The sequence below is a fragment of the Falco peregrinus genome, chromosome W (assembly GCF_023634155.1).
Source record: "Falco peregrinus isolate bFalPer1 chromosome W, bFalPer1.pri, whole genome shotgun sequence".
Classification (NCBI taxonomy): domain Eukaryota; kingdom Metazoa; phylum Chordata; class Aves; order Falconiformes; family Falconidae; genus Falco; species Falco peregrinus.
Window position 1 is genome coordinate 5,052,845 of NC_073743.1, and position 23,296 is coordinate 5,076,140.

A 23,296-nucleotide genomic window follows, 5' to 3' on the forward strand; every position below is an offset into this window, starting at 1 on the left:
AGCCCCGCCGGTCCCAGGCCGTCCTCCTGCCTCAGCCCGCCCGCCGCCAGCACCAGGCGCTCCCTGCCGCAGCCGAGCGCCGGCCCGCCACGTCCCCCCCCGCTGCCCGACGGGGAGGCCCGGGCCCGCCCGCTCACCCAGCGCGCCGCCGCACGGCCCGGCCCGAAAGCCTTCCAGGCTCCCGGGGAAGCCCCGCACCGCCTCGGCCGCTCCAGGGCGCTGCGTGGCCGGAAATTAAACCCGCCTGCCGGGGCCGGGCCGGGCCCGCCGCCGGCCACGGGCATGCCCACGGCCCCGGGGTGTGTTGCCCCTGTGGCCCCCTGCCGCCCTCCCCCCCCCCCAAAACCCTTATAGCCCCTGTCTTGCCCGTCCAGCCCCCTTCCCCTCCCGGCCCCCCCTCCACCCACACCCCCACCCCCATCCCTCCCCAAAACTGTGCCTGCCCTGAGAGCCCCTCCCCGCTCACTCCGTGCGCCACCCACGCACCGCCCACCTGCCCCCCCCCCCGTTTCCACCACCCCCCCTGCGTCTTCCGACCACCTGCCCCCCCGCGCCCCCGTGCACCCCCACCCACCTGCCCCCTCAGCCTTTACAGCCCCGGTTTGCTCCCTCATAGCCCCTATAGCCCCTCCTAACCCCTATAGCCCCCATCCTGTCCCCCCCGCCCCCTCACCACTTGCCTGCTCAAGGGGGGTGGGGCAGCCCCCCCGGGCTGTTTTCTGCTGGGGAGGCATGGGGGGGGACCGCTCGCCCCGCCCGCCCGCCCCAGGACAGCGGTGCCGGGGGGGCTTCGGGGGTGTGTGTCAGTGCCACCCCCAGCCCCCTTACCATGTCCGCTGTCCTGGGCTCCCCCTTACTTGGGGAGGGGGCTCGACCTGGGCCCTCCATGGACCCACCAGCAGGAACTGGGAGTATAGAGGAACAGGCAGGGGGCACAGCTGCCCTATGGCCCCCCCAGCCCCATGCCCCCCCCATGGGCTCCCCCCCTGTGCCTCCCACCCACCCCAGATGCCCCCCAAGCCCCGCCAGAGGACCTTGTGCCCTCCAACCAGCCCCCCAGCTGCTGCCAAGGCCCCTGCATAGTCACTGCAACCCCCAGCTCACCTAAAGGACCTAAGTCCCTTCTCAGCAACAATACTGCCCCCCAAGAGGCCCCTGTACCCCCCCACCTGCCCGCCAACTCCCTCAAGAGGCCATTATGCCCCCCCCCCGGCCCTCAACTAGCCTCATGGGCCCCTCCAGATGCCCCAGAAGCCCCCAGCCCCCCTCACTAAGGCCCCTATGTCTCTCCAGACACCCATGGGCTCCCCAAAACCCCCAGAGGCCCCTGTGCCCCCCCCCCAAGCCCCCTATGCCTCCCAAGCCCCCCCAGAGACACCTGTGCCGCCCCCGAGGCCCCTATGCCTTCCTAGACTCTATGGCCCCTCAGAGCCTCCCCAGAGGCCCCTATGCCCTTCCCCCCCCGGCACCATCAAGCACCATGGGCCCCCCCAGAGGAACTTTTGGCCCACAACCAGGCCCCAGGACACTTCTGTTTGTGGTTCTCACTTTGCCCTGGTAGCCATGTGAAGCACACCACAACAGTTGTGCTACCTACTTTCTGGGGTGAGATGGGGAAAAGCTGACATTTGCACTCGGCCGCAGCCAAAATGCTCCACAGCACCACCCATGCACAGCTCCACCGGAGAAGGTACCAGGAAGGATTTCTGTTTGTGGTTCTCACTTTACCCTGGTAACCATGTAAAGTTGCCTTCTCACCAGGGATAACCTCTGTGAGTTCCCGCAGAGATAACTCAGCAATGTCCAGCTGGAAGACGGGTCTTCGAACCGCGTACATCTCTTCCTCACCTTGGAATCGCTCTTGGACCATAGCAAAGGTCCCGAGTCCTGTGACCAGGACCCCCTGCCCAGGAAAACGACACAAAGGCTGACCACAGGGAAGAGCGAAACTCTATCACGTGCCAAATGCTTTCTCAGACTAGATCTGGGCATGCTTTCACTCCTGGTTGACCAAGAAGCAAGAGCAGGAGAGCTGCTGAGGGACTTCCCTGAGAGAGGCCCGCTGTGAATCCTCCGCGGAAGGAGCAGCAACGCTTCACCTTTCTCGGCCTTGGTCATCGGGCTGGGTGTGGGTGAGCTTTTCAGCGGCTGCAGGTCTCGGTCGCAGAGTGCAGCGAGGGTGAGGGCAGGCAGAGATCAGGCAGGAGAGGCTGTGCTCACTGAGGACATCCCTAGGGAAACAGGAACTCCTCAGGGACACTCTGGGGACACCAGGACACAGGCAGGGACAATATTATGACGTTAGGGACTTCCGGGGGGACACCAGGACTCCCAAAGGGATGTCACTGGGACATTAAAGACACCCACCGGGACACACTGGGACACAAGAACACATGGGGAGACAACACAGGGATATAAAGAATGGCCTGGTAATATCTGGACCCCTCCAGGGACACCACTGGGACATAAGGAATTTCCCAGGGACACCACCTGGGACATCAGGGACCACCCCCTCACATTCCCTGGGGACAGCAGGACCCCTCCAGGGATGCCACTGGGCCATTAAGGACCCCCCTTTAACACAAGCCCTACCCCAGCGACAATGTAGAGGCATTAAGGACTCCTCCCGGAACACCAGGACCCCCACAGGACCAGAAACGCACAAGGGACATGCTGGGGACACAAGGACATTCCTGGGGACATCCCTGGGACATCAGGGACACCAGGACTGCCCCAGTGACACCACAAGGACATTAAGGACCCCCACAGGGATACCTTGCGACACAAGGACATATTGGGAGACACCACTGGGACATCATTAGAATAGCCTTTAGGACATCAGGACCTCTCCAGGGACACCCCTGTGACATTAGGAATTTCCCAGGAACCCCGCCCCGGGACATAACAGACTACCCACTCACCTCCCTGGGGACACCAGGACCACCCCCAGGGACACCCCACAACGCCCCAGGGACACACTGGGACACCAGGACACCAGAACACCCCCCCCCACCCCCCTAGGGACACCATGAGGACATCAGGGACTCCCCTGGGGAACACCACTAGAACGTTAAGGACCCCCAGAAGGACATATTAGGTCACATGCACCCCCTGACAGACACCACCGGGACATCTAGAAAGGACTGGGGACATCAGGACCCTTCCAGGGATACCGCTGTGACATTAATGACCCCCACCAGGGACACACTGTGATACACAAAGACCCATTGACACACCACTGGGACATCTAGAATGGCCCGCGGATACCAGGACCACCCCAGCGACAACACTGGAACATTTAGGACCCCCCTGGAAACACACGACCTGCATCCAGGGAAACTGTAGGGGCATTAGGAACTCCCCCTGGGACACCAGGACCCCCACAGGACACACTGGGAAACCCGAATGCCTATAGGGCCACCTGAGAACACTAGGACATCCCTGGAGACATCCCTGGGACACCAGGGACACTCCCGGGGACATTAGGACCCTCCCAGGGACACCCTAGTGACATTAGGGACGTCTTGGAAGCAGAAGGACCCTCCGCAGAGCACTCCTGGGACATCAGGATCCCCCAAGGGGACCCTCCAGCAGGTCATTCTCAGTTATCACGCAGAAGCTCCCCCTCGATGGAAGTCTTAGCAGCAGGGCAACCCTCAGATCTGCACTGTCAAGGGAACGGAGCCCCAAAAACAGACCCCCCCATCCCAAAATGGGAGGACCCCCTCCCCACATGACACGTGACAGTTTAACATTATGCTAGGGGCCAACCAATGTCCTCCTTTTTCTTCTAGTGCCGTGACGGCCACGGGTGGTACATGGACGGTCACCTTCTGCCCCATGGTGAACTTAGGGGCCTCCTGCATCAGTAGCACAGGTGCTGCTCCTGCTTTAAGGCATCCAGGCCATCCTGAGCTCACCTCATCCAGCTCTTTGCAGGAGTAAGCTACAGCCCGCCCCTGAGGCCCTAAACAATGTGCCAGAACTCCAAAGGCAATGCCTTTTCCCTCACGCTTAAAAAGTGCACAGGTCTTTGTCACATCAGGTAATCCCCACGCGGGGGCCTCCACCAGAGCTCACTTTTTTTCAGACGCTTGAAAGTGGCTTTACCCTCCTCTGTCCCGCTAACAGACCCATGGCAGGAGGTTTTCAGGAGCTCGTACCGAGCTTTCACAAATAAAACACAATTGCCTCCCCAAAGCCGACACCATCCGACCACCCCGAGAAATCCTCGTAGTTCCTTGAGAGTTTGAGGCTCCGCGAGGCAGCAAATAGCCTCCTTCTGTTGGGATCCCAACTGTCTCTGGCCTTCCAGCACTTCAAACCCCAAACGTGGAAGTGACTCCTCGATAATTCCATATCCACTAATTCCCAAGACATTTAGAAGGCTTATCGTCAGGGAAAGACACAGCTCCCAAGTCCCTGCTGCGACCAGAATATCATCCTACGATCGCAGAACTCTTCCCTGATCATTTTCTGTTCTCCAAATGTCGAACTGCTTTGCCAACTGATTCCCAAAGATTGTCGGGATATTTTGAAAGCCTTGCGGTATAACCGCCTAAGTGTATTGCATTTTCCTTCCCGTTTCTGGGTTTGCGCATTCAAAAGCAAAAGGCTTCTGACTGTCAGTGCCCAGGGGAACACAGAAAAAGGCATCCTTCGCATCAAAAACTGTAGACCATCCCTGTTCCCCTGTAAGGGTGGTTTAGTATCTGTATGGATGTGCTACTACAGGATAAATACCTTGAGGTATGTGATTTGTTGCTCTTAAATCCTGCACCAATCGGCAATCTTGACCCTTGGCCTTTTTCACTGGCAAAACAGGGGTGCTGGATTTCGACGCACACCCCACGAACAGGTTGTACTTCAAGAATTTCTGAATTATCCGTACCGACCCATTCCTAGCTTCCAGCTTCAAGGCGATACTGTTTCATCCTCAGCAGGGATGATCCAGGCTTTAAGTCAATCCTCACAGGTTTTGACCTGTGGGATTTTCCAGGAACCTCTCCGGCTCGTACAATAGGAATCACAGCATCTCTGACCTCTGGGCGTATCTTTCTCCTTTCAAGGCAGCATAGCCTGTAATAACAAAGCTGCTGCCTCTACACAAACAGTTTCTGGAATGAAGATTTCTATTTCCTTGTTTTAAAATCAGATTTCTGCTTCCAATTTTTTGGAGTAGATCTCTCCCCAAACAATGCTTTTGGAGAATTTGGCTAATGTAAAAACTGATGAGTAACCCACTGTTTTCCCAGCTTCATTGCTAAGGGCTTCAAAAATGGCCAAGTTTCATGGGTCCCTGCCATACCAGCAATGCTTATATTCTTATTGCTTAGTTCCCCTCTAAAGCCTTCTGAACAGAGGAAGTAGCCCCAGGATCTACCCAAAGCTCAACTTCTTCACTTCCCAGCTCCGCTTTAACCAGAGGCTCCTCTGGGGAGAGACTCCTCCGCTCCCCCTCATTCCTCGCTTACTGGGAGCAAGGGGGCAGAGGGGCTCCAATCATTAAGCAGATGGTCTTCTTCCGAATGCCCATCCCTTTTGCACTGTGCACACTGATTATCACCCAACCGAGGGCTGGGCCGGAGTCCCCCTCTCGGGGCTCTGCCCCATCCTCAGGCCCTTGCCCTCACCCTACTATTTTACTCTGATACCGCCAACAAGCAACAATTTACTCTTCCCTTTTGACTCTCTCTATGACGATATGCAATCCAAGCAACATCCAACAGCTTTCCCCTATCTCAAGCAATCACTTCCTTGTAACTTTTGTAATTTTCTTCTAATACCATCCCAGGATTGGCCCACCAGTAGAGGGGCTAATTGATCTCATCCCTCTTAAGATTCAGGGTCAACACTTGTAGAGTTGCGGGCTACCTCCTTCATTCTGTTCTGCAGATCTGTGGGGGGCTCTTGGCTATCGTGCCTACCCTCGTACCATTCAGACATGGTTATTGCCTTAGCCACAGCACTTTGAATGCCAAATATAATCCCTTTCTGATACCGAGTCCAAAGCTGCCTGGGTCCGTTAACATGCAGGTCCCAGTTTGGACCAACAGAGGGGAAATGATGCTCCACAGTTCCTGTTTTAACCTCAGCTTCCACATGTATTCTAGCGGCTTGACAAATCATCTCCTTCTCACTACTATCAAACAAAACCTGCAGTATTGCCTCTATATCCTTACACTCTGGATCCTGTGTTTTAACCATCATTATTTCAAAAACACCAGCCGCCTTCTCAGGGTCGTCTCGGTAATTTCCTGTGGTTGCTTTGCAATTCTTCAACTCTGTTATTGAAAACGGGACCCTCACCGTAATGGGTCCTTCATTTCCCACAGCCTGGCGCAGGGGAGCCTGTATCACTTCCCCTGGTTTGGCCTGCTCCCACCCTACGGCTGGGCTAAAACCTTCTGCCCCACTAAATCGCTCTCCCTCTTCACAGCCACTTTCCCTGCCACCAGCCTTGTCAGCTCAACTGCCACCACTTTCTCTTACCCTGCTCACATCACTAATATCAGCGTCAGAACTCACTCCCCGTCTCTGCTGGGCTCCAACCATTAACTCTAAACCGTCATCTCTAAACCTCCTTCTTTCTTGTAGTCATTACAATTTTAAACACCTCTGTCTGATACTACAAGCAGAGCAGACCCTTTTCAACAACCTCTTCTTATCCTTTTCCAAAGCCAAGGAAAAGGATCTCAGGGAGGTAAATTTATACCACACTGGTTTTGCCATTCAGAATGGGTCTTTACAGCGGAAAAAAAGATCAGCATATCAAACTCTGTCCCTTTTCCTTTCTTGCCTTCAAAACAACATCAGCCGTAACATCATACAATAATGCAAACTGCCATTTTCCCCCATCACCCAGTTTATACAGAGACCACCCCTGAGTACAGTATTGCACTAGGTTGCTTTTAGTTACGTTTCCCTCAGAACTACCCCTTAATTCTTCCCAGTGTCCCAAAACACATCCCAGTGGAGACTGCTGGAAAATACCACGGCCGTGTACACTGACCAGGGCCCACTTTCTTTTAGCATCCTGAACGTTTTATCATATACATGTATAGAAGTATTTTCAGTGTTCAGAGTGCACTCTACTAGACACACACACACACACACACACCATTAATATACTTGAGTATGTCAGGCAGAAATTTTACCAGACACATTGTTTCCAGGAGAGCCCTCAATACCCCAACCCAGCGGGGCTTTTGCCTCTGCTTAGGGGCAGGTATCCCAGACCACAAGGAATGCCTGACATCTTACCGGGGGAACGTTGCTTTGGAGTCGTTGGTCCGGGAATCAGAGGTCTTCCCCAAGAGTCCCTCAGTGCCGGCTGGAATTGCTGCGATTCACAGCTCCACCGACGCTCAATAGCAGAGTCTCACCTGGGTCACCAGAAAATGATCCCGTAAAGGCGGTCACGGTGAAAAACCCTCTCAGACCTGATGTGAAGTTTCAGAAGGCCGGCATTCTTTATGACAGTGCTGGGAGCACGGGGGAGTGTCACCTCTGAGCACGCTCACCAAGTTACTCGAGGGTACGCATCACATACAGCAGAGTACTTGCACGCTCATACTGCATCACACACGCACACTCTACCGACTTGTTTCCTCCTGTGGCCAGAACTTCCCCACTCAGAGGCTTTTTTGTGCATCACTCAAGAGAATGAAGTTCTTTTCCCCATCCGCTCTTTGTTCCGTGCCCTTCCCAAGGCTGACTCCCCAGATCAGACATCCCTTTGTTCATCACTTCTAACAACTTTAGAGGGGTAGCTTAGCTAAACTTTGTGCCTAGCTTTCATTCACATAGAGCCAAACACGACATTAGAGCTTGGAAACTGGGGAGTTTAGACATCTGGCCCCGTTGCTGAGCCAGCAACCTTCCCTGAACAGATTCCTTGGACAGAAAGGTATATGCAGTGCTATCTATACAGTGCCATCAAAACCTTCCCCTACATACCATGGCTGTCCCTAAAATCCTTCCATCGAGCACCCCAGTCATGCCTAAAAGCCTCCCCATTGCCCCCATCCCGTTCCCAATTTCTTCCCTCAAACCACCCCCCACCCCACACCCCAGTTCGTTTCTAAAATCCTCCCCCGTGCCTCTCGGACTGTCCCCAAACTATTTCCCCTGTGCCCCCAACCCCAGCAGTCCATCTATACAATCCTTCCCTCATCCCCCTCCTTTGCCCCCACAACCTTCCCCCTGTACCCCCATCCCACCCTGAGAACCTTCCTCAACACCCCAACCACCCCCCTCCGTCGGGCCCTGCAGTGATTCCACTTGCCCCCAGCCTGGCCCTAACATCCTTCCCCTCACTCCCGTCCTGTCCCTAAAGCCCTTCCCCCCAGACCCTCATGGCCATTCCTAGACTCCTTTCCCCCGACCCCACACTTTCTCCCGTCACTATTTCTCCCCAGCCCCTGCCGGTCATGCCCTACACTCCTTCCCACAGCCCCCCCCTCCACTCTGTCCCTAAAATCATTGCCCTGCCCCCCGGCAGCCCCTAAAACCCTCCCTGGAACCCCCCTCTCACTACCTACAGGCCTCCCCCGACCCCCTCGGTCCGTCCCTAAATCCATCCCCCCCGCCCCCACAGCCCAGCTAGAGACTCCTTCCCCCCGCCCCCCGGTCCGTCACTGAAATCTCTCCCCCGGCCCCACGGTCTGTCCCCAACAGCCCCCCCGGCCCCAGCAGGCTGGCTCTTTACCATCCCGGTGGGAAAGGCGCTCAGGTTCTGCCAAGCATCTCTGCAGCTGCTGCTGTTTGAGGTCACCCTCAGGGGGAGAGGAGGACAGGACAGCCAGTGCCACCAGGGCTCAGCTGCTGGGAGCCCCAGCTTGTGTGGCATCGGGTGGGCCTCCCGCCACGGCCCAGCACAGCCTGCAGGTCCCCTCTGTCGAAAAGTCACCTCCTCTGGGCCATGGCCGCTCTGACAGGGCTCTTCCCAAAGCAGCCAACTCTGTTCCTCATGCCTACCGTCAGGCACAGGGGACGCTCACCTGAGAGCAGCTCCTGGCTGCACTGTGAGAGGGGGGCGAGGCCCGGCAGGAGGCCTCATAGCCCTGGGCACAGGATCCCTCTGAATTCAGCTGTTCCATTGCCTCAGGCAGCCAACACAGAAAATGGTGCCGCAAGGCATGCGGTGCCACGGTTTGAAACTCCAGTGCCAAGCGAGAAGGGCGGAAACCATCAGCCCGCTTGGTCCTTGATGTCAGAAAGAGCTTCCTTGCCTGGTTTCTTACACGTTGCAACTCTCAGCTACACCGCATGCTTGAGGTTTTTCTAGGCTTCTCTCAGGGAAGGAAAAACATGCCCAACTGCATGCATGTGTGTAATCACTACAGCGTTTTGAAGTTTAAACTGTGAAAAATTACATTTCAAAAGAGAATCAAAATTACACCCATTACCACCCAAGGTTCATGCCAGATGTTCTCCATAAAGGAGGACAGAGAAAGGTGTGGCTGTATTGCTCACAGAACGCTAGAATCATTTCAGCTAGCAGGCACCCTGCAAAGTCTCCCATGCCTCCTCACGTTCTAAACAGCCACAGTGAAGGAAAGGCTCCACGGAAGGAAAATCCTTTTCTCATCACAGCTAGGGATGCCGCTGAGGCACTTCCTGGATCCCAGTGTTACAGAAAGAAGTTTGAAGCACTCTCCTCCAGAACTGATTCTCTTCTAAGAACAACCAAAGGTCAGGGAAATGCACAAGTGGGAAGACGCCTGAGACAAAGACATAAATGCACATACACGTAACAGTTTACTATGAGGTTTGCTTCTTCAGGAAGCAATGTTCAAGTATCCTCATCAGTCTTCCTCCACGTCTTTATCCAATCTTCCCTACTTTTGTTTCAAACATCTGTAAAAACCTATTTCAGTTTATTCTGAGAGATTTGTTGTGCACCTCATTTCGTTCGTAGCACGGTCCTGCTGCCCTGCTAATATGTCAAAATGTCAAGAACCAACTCAGACGGAGCCCCCAAACATCTGGCCAACAGCTAGACCACCTAAGGTCTGGCTTTTCTCACCAAAACAGCTACTCTCAGGACCAGGTCTTAAAAATGGAGGGCTTTAAAAACAAGTGGCCCATGTAGGTGCTCCCACGCCCCCCTGCAATGGGCAGGTTCCTCGTGAGACCAAGGTGCTGCGGGGTGGTGCAGTGCAAGCATTAGTTAAACCAGACCAAGTTTACGATGCAAAAGAAATGGTCAAAGTCCTCGGTTTGAATGGCAGAGAGGCACCTGGAAGTCAGCTAGAGAGGCAAGTTCCAGCCAGACTGCCGGCTTGCTGCCAGCACCAGCCCAGGGCTCTCCCGAGCAAGTGCCAGGACACCCTGAGGACAGAGGGTGACTCAAATAACAGGCCCACGGAGCAAGGGCAGCAGAGGCCCCAGCTGGTCAGCAGCTGGAGCGCCAGAGGCACAGGCAGAGGCCCAAGGCGTGGGCTCTGCTTGGCATGGAGAAGAAGGAGCACAGGGGCTCTCCAGCTCTGCCTGCCGGCATGGCCCTTGCCTGCACACGCCTTTCTCCCAGAATGAACCAGGCACAGACAACCACTGGGGGAACGTGCTCAGCTTTTATTGCTCTCAGAATGTGTCCAGGTGGAGCAGAGTCTGGCAGCACAATGTCCTCACGGCAGCTGAACATGTTGGGCGCCGTCCATGCACCCATGCCTCGCGTGCCTCCCTGTGCCACACGCTCTGGGTACCACACAGGATCAGGGCCAGCTGCCATCTCTGGGGACCCCTTTGCCAGCACGGCACTGCTACTCTTGCTGTGGCCTGATGCAAGTAGAGTAGAAAGCCTTGCGCAGAGCCTTGAGTGCCCTGCGGAAGAGGGAGGGCCGTCGCCGTCGAGCTGGGGCATGCGGGAGGGCAGCCATGCCTGTGGAAGGAAGACAAGGGTAGGCAGGGGGCTGGGCAGGTACCGGGCAAGATCCTGCCTGCTCCCTGTCACCGAGAGCTTTCCCCAGGGAGTGGTGGCCAGGGAACGGCCAGCCCTCATGCACGCAGTCCTTCTGCTTTGGCCTGGGTGCATGGTGCTGGGACGGCTGGGCTAAGCCTTCCCTTGCTGGGCCAGCGCTACACTCGGGGATGTACCTGGGTCATCCTCGGGCTCATCCCTGGGCTTGGAGCAGGGCCACGTGTTATCGCTCTGCTCAGGGGCTGGCTGCCCCTCCTGGAAACCAGCATGGAGGTCCTGGAACATCTCCAGGAATGGGGGGTTGGCCATAACGCTGTGGATGGCAATGTCTTCCCCTTGGCACAGCTCTTTGCCATTGTCGTCTTCCCGCTTGTCCTCTATGGCAGAGTGCCCTGGCTGCTCCTATAAAAACATTAACAGCCAAAGGAGATCTAAGCATCCGTTATTGGGTACCGGGGGAAACACAGGCGCTTAGGGACATGCTTTAGTGGTAGACTATGCAGTGCCATGTGTCAGGTTGGTTAGGTTTACGGTCCCTGCAGCCAGAGGAGGGCTGTGCGTCACCTCTGTGCTGGGAGGCCACTTGCAAGGGGAGAAGAAGAGCACCAGCAGGCGATGGAGGGTATGTCAGCGGGCTGACACGGACAGCACCAGCCATCTCCCTGCCGCACACACCCTGGACACTATACGTGTCCAAAGTAACTTGTGATGGTCCGTGACGGACACGCACTCCAGGCTCACCTGGTGCCAAGACTCTGCAGACAAGGTAGAATCCATGTAACCACTTTTGTCTTCCCCTGATGGGTCAAGGTGGGGTATGGCAGCATCATCCAGAGAGATCTGAAAAAGCAGTGAGGCCAGATCTTCCTCCTGCGCTGCTGGGGAGAAAATGCCTGTGCTGGCCTCTCCTTGATGGTCTCCAGACATGGCAGAAGCCATGTAGTCTCCATCCTCGTATTCCTCTTGCACGAGGGAGGCTGAGTTGGGCTCTCCCTGATGCTCTCCAGACAAGGAAGACTCGCTGTCCTGAGGTGCCGCAGGTTTTGTTGCGACCATCACCACGTTCGTGTTTTGCGCACTGCTCAGCCGGCAGGGCCCATCCTGGGGAACAGCGTGGGGGTCCTGGTAGAACTCCAGGAATGAGGGGTTGACCCAGATGCTGTGGATGATGATGTTCTTATCTTGGGACAGCTCTTTATCATTGTCATCTTCCCAATTGTCCTCCTCAGACATGAAAACTGGCGCGTCCTATAAAAACATTAACAGCCAAAGGAGATCTAAGCATCCGTTATTGGGTACCGGGGGAAACACAGGCGCTTAGGGACATGCTTTAGTGGTAGACTATGCAGTGCCATGTGTCAGGTTGGTTAGGTTTATGGTCCCTGCAGCCAGAGGAGGGCTGTGCGTCACCTCTGTGCTGGGAGGCCACTTGCAAGGGGAGAAGAAGAGCACCAGCAGGGGATGGAGGGTATGTCAGCGGGCTGACACGGACAGCACCAGCCATCTCCCTGCCGCACACACCCTGGACACTATACATGTCCAAAGTAACTTGTGATGGTCCGTGACGGACACGCACTCCAGGCTCACCTGGTGCCAAGACTCTGCAGACAAGGTAGAATCCATGTAATCTCTTTTGTCTTCCCCTGATGGGTCAAGGTGGGGTATGGCAGCATCATCCAGAGAGATCTGAAAAAGCAGTGAGGCCAGATCTTCCTCCTGCGCTGCTGGGGAGAAAATGCCTGTGCTGGCCTCTTCTTGATGGTCTCCAGACACGGCAGAAGCCATGTAGTCTCCATCCTCATATTCCTCTTGCACGAGGGAGGCTGAGTTGGGCTCTCCCTGATGCTCTCCAGACAAGGAAGACTCGCTGTCCTGAGGTGCCACAGGTTTTGTTGTGACCATCACCACGTTCGTGTTTTGTGCACTGCTCAGCCGGCAGGGCCCATCCTGGGGAACAGCGTGGGGGTCCTGGTAGAACTCCAGGAATGAGGGGTTGACCCAGATGCTGTGGATGATGATGTTCTTATCTTGGGACAGCTCTTTATCATTGTCATCTTCCCAATTGTCCTCCTCAGACATGAAAACTGGCGCGTCCTATAAAAACATTAACAGCCAAAGGAGATCTAAGCATCCGTTATTGGGTACCGGGGGAACCACAGGCGCTTAGGGACATGCTTTAGTGGTAGGCTATGCAGTGCCATGTGTCAGGTTGGTTAGGTTTACGGTCCCTGCAGCCAGAGGAGGGCTGTGCGTCACCTCTGTGCTGGGAGGCCACTTGCAAGGGGAGAAGAAGAGCACCAGCAGGGGATGGAGGGTATGTCAGCGGGCTGACACGGACAGCACCAGCCATCTCCCTGCCGCACACACCCTGGACACTATACGTGTCCAAAGTAACTTGTGATGGTCCGTGACGGACACGCACTCCAGGCTCACCTGGTGCCAAGACTCTGCAGACAAGGTAGAATCCATGTAATCTCTTTTGTCTTCCCCTGATGGGTCAAGGTGGGGTATGGCAGCATCATCCAGAGAGATCTGAAAAAGCAGTGAGGCCAGATCTTCCTCCTGCGCTGCTGGGGAGAAAATGCCTGTGCTGGCCTCTTCTTGATGGTCTCCAGACACGGCAGAAGCCATGTAGTCTCCATCCTCATATTCCTCTTGCACGAGGGAGGCTGAGTCGGGCTCTCCCTGATGCTCTCCAGACAAGGAAGACTCGCTGTCCTGAGGTGCCGCAGGTTTTGTTGCGACCATCACCACGTTCATGTTTTGCGCACTGCTCAGCCGGCAGGGCCCATCCTGGGGAACAGCGTGGGGGTCCTGGTAGAACTCCAGGAATGAGGGGTTGACCCAGTTGCTGTCAACGGTGATGTTCTCTTCTTGGCGCAGCTCATTGTCATCTTCCCAGTCTTTTTCCTTTGGCAGGGACCCTGGGTTGTTCTGTGGCCTTGCTGCCCTTACCCAGTTCTTCTTGGGGACACAAGCTGCTGCACTTGCATGACTGCCTGTCCTGCTGTGCTGGGCTTCCCGATCCTGAGTCTTCACTGACGGGATGGCCACATGCTCCTTAAGAGCTTTGTGCTGATCATGCAGTGATTTGCCTTTGCACTTGTCTTTGGTAAGTATCACCTGTGCTTTGAGATCGCGCTCTTCCACTTGTCCCTGGTGCCCTGAAGCCACATCCCTCCTGCCCAGGGAAGCTGGCACAGAAACCCTGCCCGCAGCACCAGTGCTTTTACATGCATGAGGATCAGGCACGTGCTGACCTTCAGGGGCCTGGCCACTGTGGGCCACCCGGACCTCCTCTGTTCTTGCCATCTTTGCCACACCCAGCCTGTGTTCCCGATGCCACTGTGCCGCTGTCTGCTGGCTGGGTCGTTGGCTCCCGGTGAAAACCTTGTCCAGGTCCTTACTCAAAAGGTACCTCTTTGTCTCCTCCACAGCTGTGGCATTGGCTGCAGGGCTGTGTGGGGCATGCCTCCTGCTCTGCACTCTGGTGGCTTTCCCCTGCTCACTGGGGATGCCCCAAGTAAATGGGACAAGCTCTCGGTGTCTGCTGGTTGCAGGGCTGCTGGCCTTTCCCCTGCCCTGGCCAGAAGCTGCAGAGGTTGCTGCTGGCAGAGGCGGGAGCTTGCAGCAAGTGCTGGCAGCTCCTGGTGCCCGAGCTGCGTGCACCTTCTGTGGTGCTGCTGCCTGCCTTGCTGGCAGACGGGCCGTCTCCTCCCGCCTCACCCTGATGGGGGGCATTGCCACCCTGCACGCTGGGCTGTCCGTCTGCAAGAGAAGGCGAGGAGAGAGGCTGAGTGACTGTGGCCCTTCGCCCGTGCCCCCGTGTCCCAGCTGGAAAAGCCCCTGTGCCGGCTCCCCTGCCAGCTCCCAGGGCAGCACTTGGCCACACAGGGAGTTGCCGCTCGGCTCCCAGAGCTGGCTGGGGAGCGCCCTGCTCCGGCCATGGCCCACAGCGACTCCTGGGAGCATCCCTGGCATGCCCGGGCAGCCTGCAGGCATGGCTTAGGGGGCTCAGCTTGCTATATGACCGGGCCCTCCCGTCCCCTCCTGCAGCTCCCGCCTGCCTGTCGGCATCTCCTGGACATGGGAAGATGTTTGTCCCGGTCTCCCTCGGGCTCCCTACCTGTGCGCGTCGGCTCCCAGCGGCCTGCGAGCTCTGTGGGCAGGGGAGTCGTCGCAGCCTGTTCCCATGGGGGGACGAAGCCTGTCCCTGGCTGTCCTGCGGCGCTGCCAGCGGCTGCCTGTGGCCCATCTGCGGGCAGAAGGAGGAGTCAAGGAATGGAGGCAGCTGCCTTGGCACAGTGGCCCCCACAGTGGCGGCAAGGCCGGCCCTGGCACCAAGGCAGCTCCGCGTGGCCCCGTCCCACCACCGGCCTCCCCCTCCTGCCCCGTCCCTCACCTGGTGCCGGTTTTGCAGGCCCGACAGCCTGCTGTTGGGCTGGGGGTGGGCGTTTGCCTCCTCACCCATGGGTATCTTCGGCAGAGGACCGGCCATGGTCACCCAGGGGAGATGCTGCCTCCTGAGGGAGTGGCTCTCCTGGGAGTGGGCACCCCAGGGCTCTGGCTCCTTAAATACCCACGGGGTCACCGTGGGGGCCCGCATCACAATGACCTCTGGGCATGGTGCGCTGCCTGCATCACAAAGCCCTGGCGGATGCTGCGGAGCCTGGCGGCGACTGGCTGGAACCGGCTGTGCCCCCACCGGCGTGGGGCAGCCCCTGCTTGCCCCTCACAGAGGCCCCAGCAGGCCCGAGCCCGCACCTCCCCCATCCCCCCGGTGCCAGCAGCCTCCGCAGAGCTCAGTCCTGTGTGCGTGCAGCAGCTCCGGGTGCCACCGCCCTGGGCCTTGTCCCCAGGCATGGCTCCCACACAGGGCGCCCAGGCCTGGGGACGCTCCGGTGCCCGTCTACAGAAACGCAGGGGAGGCCCGCCGGCCCGTGCCCAGAGGGCACTGGCCACGCTGAGCTGCTCCCGGCAGTCGCCATGGGCCGCGGGGTGACCAGCCCTCTCCCCAGCCGGCTCTGGGAGGTCCCTCCCAGGCTGCTCTTCTTCAGTGGCTTTCCTCCAGAGGTGGAGCGTGCACGGGCTCACACCCACAGCCAGGACGAGGGAGCAGGGCTGCCTCCCTGGGGCTGACGCTCTGTGCTCCCTTTCGAGCTGGAATGAAAAGAAAAGCTGCCTTTGTTCCCAGTTACAACACAGAGAAACCCCTGTGTCTCATGCACATGCCTGCACCTTTTCTGACAGAAAATGGCTTTGGGGCGCAATGGAAACTCCTGGGGAGAACAAAAAAACCCCATTAAAATAAACGCTGCTCAGCTGATGTTGGAGACCTTGATATTAGGCACCTAGACTTGTTCTCCTCCATGCAGTTGTCACTCCTGCACCAGGAATTGCTTGCCAGTGGGTGAATCTGACAGCAGCAGCTCCCAGGCAGAGCTGGGAGCAGCCCCTGGGGACATCTTTAGGCTTTACAGCAATGTTTGCTGCCCCAGCACGGGTCCCCTGCCCCCTGCAGAGACCAGGACTTTCCCAGTCCCACCAACAGCTTTGGCCTCCAGGCTGGAGAACCCTGTCCCAGGCTCAGGCACCGCTGCCTCCAGGCTCTCCTACCTCATCCTCGGGCAATAAGGCAACTCTCTTCCTTCTACAGAACAAGACTCAAAGCTTAAGGGGAGGAGGAAATGCCTATTTCCTCCCTAATGCAGGTTTCCCCCAGGCCTAGAGGTTGCTGCTGTCTTCTGCTCGGCTGGGAGAGGGGTTGGAGCCTTTCTCCACCTCTCCCTGACTGCCTCTCTCCTGGGCTGGGCTGGAGGGTGGAGAGTCCAAGTGCCTCCAGTGCTGAGTGCCTGCCAAGGAGCAGACGCTCTCAGCAAAGCAGATGGCAACCACAGGTGCTGTTTCCCAGAGGACCTCTTGAAAGGAGCCTGCAGCAGGACCTGGCAGCCTGGAGACCCAGCACTGCATGCCTGTCATCACGGCTGATTTTGCCGCTTGCATCCTGCTGCCAGTCTCTCCCTCAGGAGCATGAGCAGGCAAACCCCTGCCCTGCAGCCAGGTGTCTGTCCTGCTCCCCCGCTCTGGAGACCTGCCGCCCTGGGTGCCCCGAAGGAGAGGGTCGCTGCTGCTCTCAGAGGTGTCAATTGCTGCCCGTACCTGGGGTTGCTGTCGGTCCTTCCCCGCAGACCAGGCTCCCCACGCCGCCCACTCTGCCTTTGCTTGCCTGAGCTGCTCTTGCCACTTGGGCCTCACTTGCTCCCACTCTGCAGGCAGCTGCCAGACCTCCTGGAGGGGATGGCAAGGCAGCAGAAGGCAGGCTTAGTCTCAGCTCCTAGAACGGGTGTCCTCCGGGTCTGACCCGTGTTGCCGCCCCTTGCCTCAGCTGGTCGGTTGGCAGGGCTTTGCCCCTAACAGATCGGGGGCTCTGGGGTCATTCTAGGCTCCTGGCAAACACAGCTGCGAACAAAGACCTCCACTGTGAACAGCAGAGAAAGGACTTGGGCATCTCCCATAGCCCCTGGGCCAGGAGAAAGTGTTTTGTCACAACCCAGGGGGCAAGGAAGATCTGAAGGAGGTGACAGACAGCTAGCTGACAAGGAGCGCGTGTCCAGGGGTCCTTTCGGGCTGGCTCTCTGCACAAAGAGGCTTCTGCCGAGTCCCCAGCAGCACGGTAGCTACAGCAAGGCAGGTACCTGCAGCGCTTTCTGGCAGTCGTCTGAGGATGGGAGTGTAGAGGTGGGTTTGGCTGGAGAAGCCGGCTCCTGCCTGCCTGCCTCCTTCATCCTGGGGGAGCTGCCTGGACGTGGGGGGAGCGCACTGCAAAGAGGCACCAGGAGCAGTCGGCATGAGCACGGGGCAGTTTGCTCTCCTCCCACTTTCGCCTGGTACCAAAGCTCCCCAGGCTGGCAGAAGCAGCACGTGAGGTGGGGCCATTTCTGCTGGCAGCGGGGAGCCTTTCCTGAGCCCCCTCAGATGGACGGGGGAGGACTGCACCTCAGCTCTTGCGTAAGGGAACCACAGGGACGTGGGGTGCACTCAGCACCCACCACCTTCCCAGTGAGGGGCCCACAACAGGGGAAACAAGCACATAAGAACCATGCGGCATGTGTCAGGGACCTTGCCACATCCCTGCGGCTGGAGTGTCCGGAGGGGATGTCTCTCCTCCATGGGTGCAGGATCCCTTTCATCCCTTCCCACCAGGGTCTCACCTCTCAGAAGTCTTCTTGCCCAAGTCTTTCTGTCTTGTGCCTGGCCCCTGACTTGGCAGTGCAGCAAGGGAAAGCTTCCTCCGTCTCTGCAGCAGCTTGCCAGGATGCGCCTCTGCACCTGGCAAAGGAGGAAACTCAGCAGAGCAGCCCCCTGGGGAGTGCCTTTTGACGGAGCTGTGGACACCCAGCGCGGGGCAGGGCCTCAGCTGGGCAGCGGAGACCTGTTCCCATACCTTGTCTGAGCCTGGACTTTGCTGCAGCCTTCTTGGCTCAGGCGGACAAAGCCTTGGCCACTGCTCTGCTGACCACCGTACAGCGAAACCTGGGCAGTAAATGATGACACAGGCTTGAAGAAGGGTGACCCCTACCCTCTTGCAGCTTCCCAGCACTAATCCTCACGACTCTCGTGTGAGGCATGGCACCCCTTTTCCTTGTGGCCATGCAGCCATGCATGGGTTTTATTAGCAACCTCCCCCCAACACCAGACGATGTAGCTTAAAGTCCTCCCTGTGTGCAGCTGGCTCTCTCTGACAGGAGTGACGGGCAGGCTGGGCACGAGAAACGCAATGACACTGCCCGGCCACTCCAGGAGAACACACGTGTAACCCCAACTCATCGTAAGTTAACCAGAAACCACCCCCTTCAGGTCAGGCCCCCTCCCAGACTCAACGTGCAATGCCAAGCCCCGGCAAGGCGCACTCCTGATCAGGAGCTGGGAATCCGCCCGCTCGGTCAGTCGAGGGCTGCAGAGGAAACGCACTCGCCTGGGGAAGGCGTGGGCAGGAGCAGCCTGCATCCCCCGAGTGCTGGTCGCTCCACCGGAGACAGCTGCACCGGGCATCCACAGCCTCTGTAAAGTGACACAGAGCTGCTAGAAGGTTTCCAAGGCACCTTGCTCTTGGCTCCCAAAGGAAGCAGACCCGTCTCCTGCTCCAAAAGGAAGCCGCTTCTCCAAACCCCTCCTCCAAATCTTCCTCCATGAACATGAGCCCTTGCTCTGCTCTGGAGAAGCTGCACAGCAAACACTGAGACTGCGCAGTAACACTGCCAGCCTTTCTGTAGGGCAAGAACTCAGAAGCTCAGAATAAAACTTCTTTTCCAATGGAGAAGTCAGCGTGGGCGAGCACGTGGAAAGGTGTCGGACTGGCCTGCCACGTGCAGGCTGCCCAACGGCCATCGCGGTTGCTCACCCTTCAAGAGGCTTCCCAAAGTCACTGCATCACCCTCAAAGCCTGAGCAAGTCACAGTGTTGAGCAGCGCAATCCAGCTGGCCTTGCCCTCCAGCCCTGTGACGCAGTCGCAATAGAACCGCATGCACAGGACGTTGTCGGTGAAGGACAGAACGCCAATGTCCTTGAAGGCGAAGGCGAGGCGCTGCCTGTTCCTCAGTTGGAAGGAGTGCAAGAGTATGGTCTCTTGCACACAGCTCTGCACCACGTGCCATGGGAAGGAAGTGACTCGTGATAGCCACCTGTAGTTCAGCGGCTCGATCTTGACATTGTCTGCAAGGAGGAGGAACATCGTCACTGGCAGAGCGGGCTGAATTTCCATGTAAAATTAGAAACAAAATGCCAGAGAAAAGGTCGTTTACGGAAACGGCTCTTGGGGAGTGGTTAGTTTGGGAGGAGCTCAAGCTGTCCGCCTAAATTTGGAGGGAATTCTCTCCGGAGAAATTCTGAAATCCTCATTTCCTGCGCCCTTTCTAAAGTGCAGAGAGCATGCACCCCGGTCCCAAACAGGGCGCGGGAAAGTGGAGGTTGGTCGTTGCCTTCTCACCAGGGATAACCTCTGTGAGGAACGCGAGTTCCCGCAGAGATAACTCAGCAATGTCCAGCTGGAAGACGGGTCTTCGAACCGCGTACATCTCTTCCTCACCTTGGAATCGCTCTTGGACCGTAGCAAAGGTCCCGAGTCCTGTGACCAGGACCCCCTGCCCAGGAAAACGACACAAAGGCTGACCACAGGGAAGAGCGAAACTCTATCACGTGCCAAATGCTTTCTCAGACTAGATCTGGGCATGCTTTCACTCCTGGTTGACCAAGAAGCAAGAGCAGGAGAGCTGCTGAGGGACTTCCCTGAGAGAGGCCCGCTGTGAATCCTCTGCGGAAGGAGCAGCAACGCTTCACCTTTCTCGGCCTTGGTCATCGGGCTGGGTGTGGGTGAGCTTTTCAGCGGCTGCAGGTCTCGGTCGCAGAGTGCAGCGAGGGTGAGGGCAGGCAGAGATCAGGCAGGAGAGGCTGTGCTCACTGAGGACATCCCTAGGGAAACAGGAACTCCCAGGGATGCCACTGGGCCATTAAGGACCCCCCTTTAACACAAGCCCTACCCCAGCGACAATGTAGAGGCATTAAGGACTCCTCCCGGAACACCAGGACCCCCACAGGACCAGAAACGCACAAGGGACATGCTGGGGACACAAGGACATTCCTGGGGACATCCCTGGGACATCAGGGACACCAGGACTGCCCCAGTGACACCACAAGGACATTAAGGACCCCCACAGGGATACCTTGCGACACAAGGACATATTGGGAGACACCACTGGGACATCATTAGAATAGCCTTTAGGACATCAGGACCTCTCCAGGGACACCCCTGTGACATTAGGAATTTCCCAGGAACCCCGCCCCGGGACATAACAGACTACCCACTCACCTCCCTGGGGACACCAGGACCACCCCCAGGGACACCCCACAACGCCCCAGGGACACACTGGGACACCAGGACACCAGAACACCCCCCCCACCCCCCTAGGGACACCATGAGGACATCAGGGACTCCCCTGGGGAACACCACTAGAACGTTAAGGACCCCCAGAAGGACATATTAGGTCACATGCACCCCCTGACAGACACCACCGGGACATCTAGAAAGGACTGGGGACATCAGGACCCTTCCAGGGATACCGCTGTGACATTAATGACCCCCACCAGGGACACACTGTGATACACAAAGACCCATTGACACACCACTGGGACATCTAGAATGGCCCGCGGATACCAGGACCACCCCAGCGACAACACTGGAACATTTAGGACCCCCCTGGAAACACACGACCTGCATCCAGGGAAACTGTAGGGGCATTAGGAACTCCCCCTGGGACACCAGGACCCCCACAGGACACACTGGGAAACCCGAATGCCTATAGGGCCACCTGAGAACACTAGGACATCCCTGGAGACATCCCTGGGACACCAGGGACACTCCCGGGGACATTAGGACCCTCCCAGGGACACCCTAGTGACATTAGGGACGTCTTGGAAGCAGAAGGACCCTCCGCAGAGCACTCCTGGGACATCAGGATCCCCCAAGGGGACCCTCCAGCAGGTCATTCTCAGTTATCACGCAGAAGCTCCCCCTCGATGGAAGTCTTAGCAGCAGGGCAACCCTCAGATCTGCACTGTCAAGGGAACGGAGCCCCAAAAACAGACCCCCCCATCCCAAAATGGGAGGACCCCCTCCCCACATGACACGTGACAGTTTAACATTATGCTAGGGGCCAACCAATGTCCTCCTTTTTCTTCTAGTGCCGTGACGGCCACGGGTGGTACATGGACGGTCACCTTCTGCCCCATGGTGAACTTAGGGGCCTCCTGCATCAGTAGCACAGGTGCTGCTCCTGCTTTAAGGCATCCAGGCCATCCTGAGCTCACCTCATCCAGCTCTTTGCAGGAGTAAGCTACAGCCCACCCCTGAGGCCCTAAACAATGTGCCAGAACTCCAAAGGCAATGCCTTTTCCCTCACGCTTAAAAAGTGCACAGGTCTTTGTCACATCAGGTAATCCCCACGCGGGGGCCTCCACCAGAGCTCACTTTTTTTCAGACGCTTGAAAGTGGCTTTACCCTCCTCTGTCCCGCTAACAGACCCATGGCAGGAGGTTTTCAGGAGCTCGTACCGAGCTTTCACAAATAAAACACAATTGCCTCCCCAAAGCCGACACCATCCGACCACCCCGAGAAATCCTCGTAGTTCCTTGAGAGTTTGAGGCTCCGCGAGGCAGCAAATAGCCTCCTTCTGTTGGGATCCCAACTGTCTCTGGCCTTCCAGCACTTCAAACCCCAAACGTGGAAGTGACTCCTCGATAATTCCATATCCACTAATTCCCAAGACATTTAGAAGGCTTATCGTCAGGGAAAGACACAGCTCCCAAGTCCCTGCTGCGACCAGAATATCATCCTACGATCGCAGAACTCTTCCCTGATCATTTTCTGTTCTCCAAATGTCGAACTGCTTTGCCAACTGATTCCCAAAGATTGTCGGGATATTTTGAAAGCCTTGCGGTATAACCGCCTAAGTGTATTGCATTTTCCTTCCCGTTTCTGGGTTTGCGCATTCAAAAGCAAAAGGCTTCTGACTGTCAGTGCCCAGGGGAACACAGAAAAAGGCATCCTTCGCATCAAAAACTGTAGACCATCCCTGTTCCCCTGTAAGGGTGGTTTAGTATCTGTATGGATGTGCTACTACAGGATAAATACCTTGAGGTATGTGATTTGTTGCTCTTAAATCCTGCACCAATCGGCAATCTTGACCCTTGGCCTTTTTCACTGGCAAAACAGGGGTGCTGGATTTCGACGCACACCCCACGAACAGGTTGTACTTCAAGAATTTCTGAATTATCCGTACCGACCCATTCCTAGCTTCCAGCTTCAAGGCGATACTGTTTCATCCTCAGCAGGGATGATCCAGGCTTTAAGTCAATCCTCACAGGTTTTGACCTGTGGGATTTTCCAGGAACCTCTCCGGCTCGTACAATAGGAATCACAGCATCTCTGACCTCTGGGCGTATCTTTCTCCTTTCAAGGCAGCATAGCCTGTAATAACAAAGCTGCTGCCTCTACACAAACAGTTTCTGGAATGAAGATTTCTATTTCCTTGTTTTAAAATCAGATTTCTGCTTCCAATTTTTTGGAGTAGATCTCTCCCCAAACAATGCTTTTGGAGAATTTGGCTAATGTAAAAACTGATGAGTAACCCACCGTTTTCCCAGCTTCATTGCTAAGGGCTTCAAAAATGGCCAAGTTTCATGGGTCCCTGCCATACCAGCAATGCTTATATTCTTATTGCTTAGTTCCCCTCTAAAGCCTTCTGAACAGAGGAAGTAGCCCCAGGATCTACCCAAAGCTCAACTTCTTCACTTCCCAGCTCCGCTTTAACCAGAGG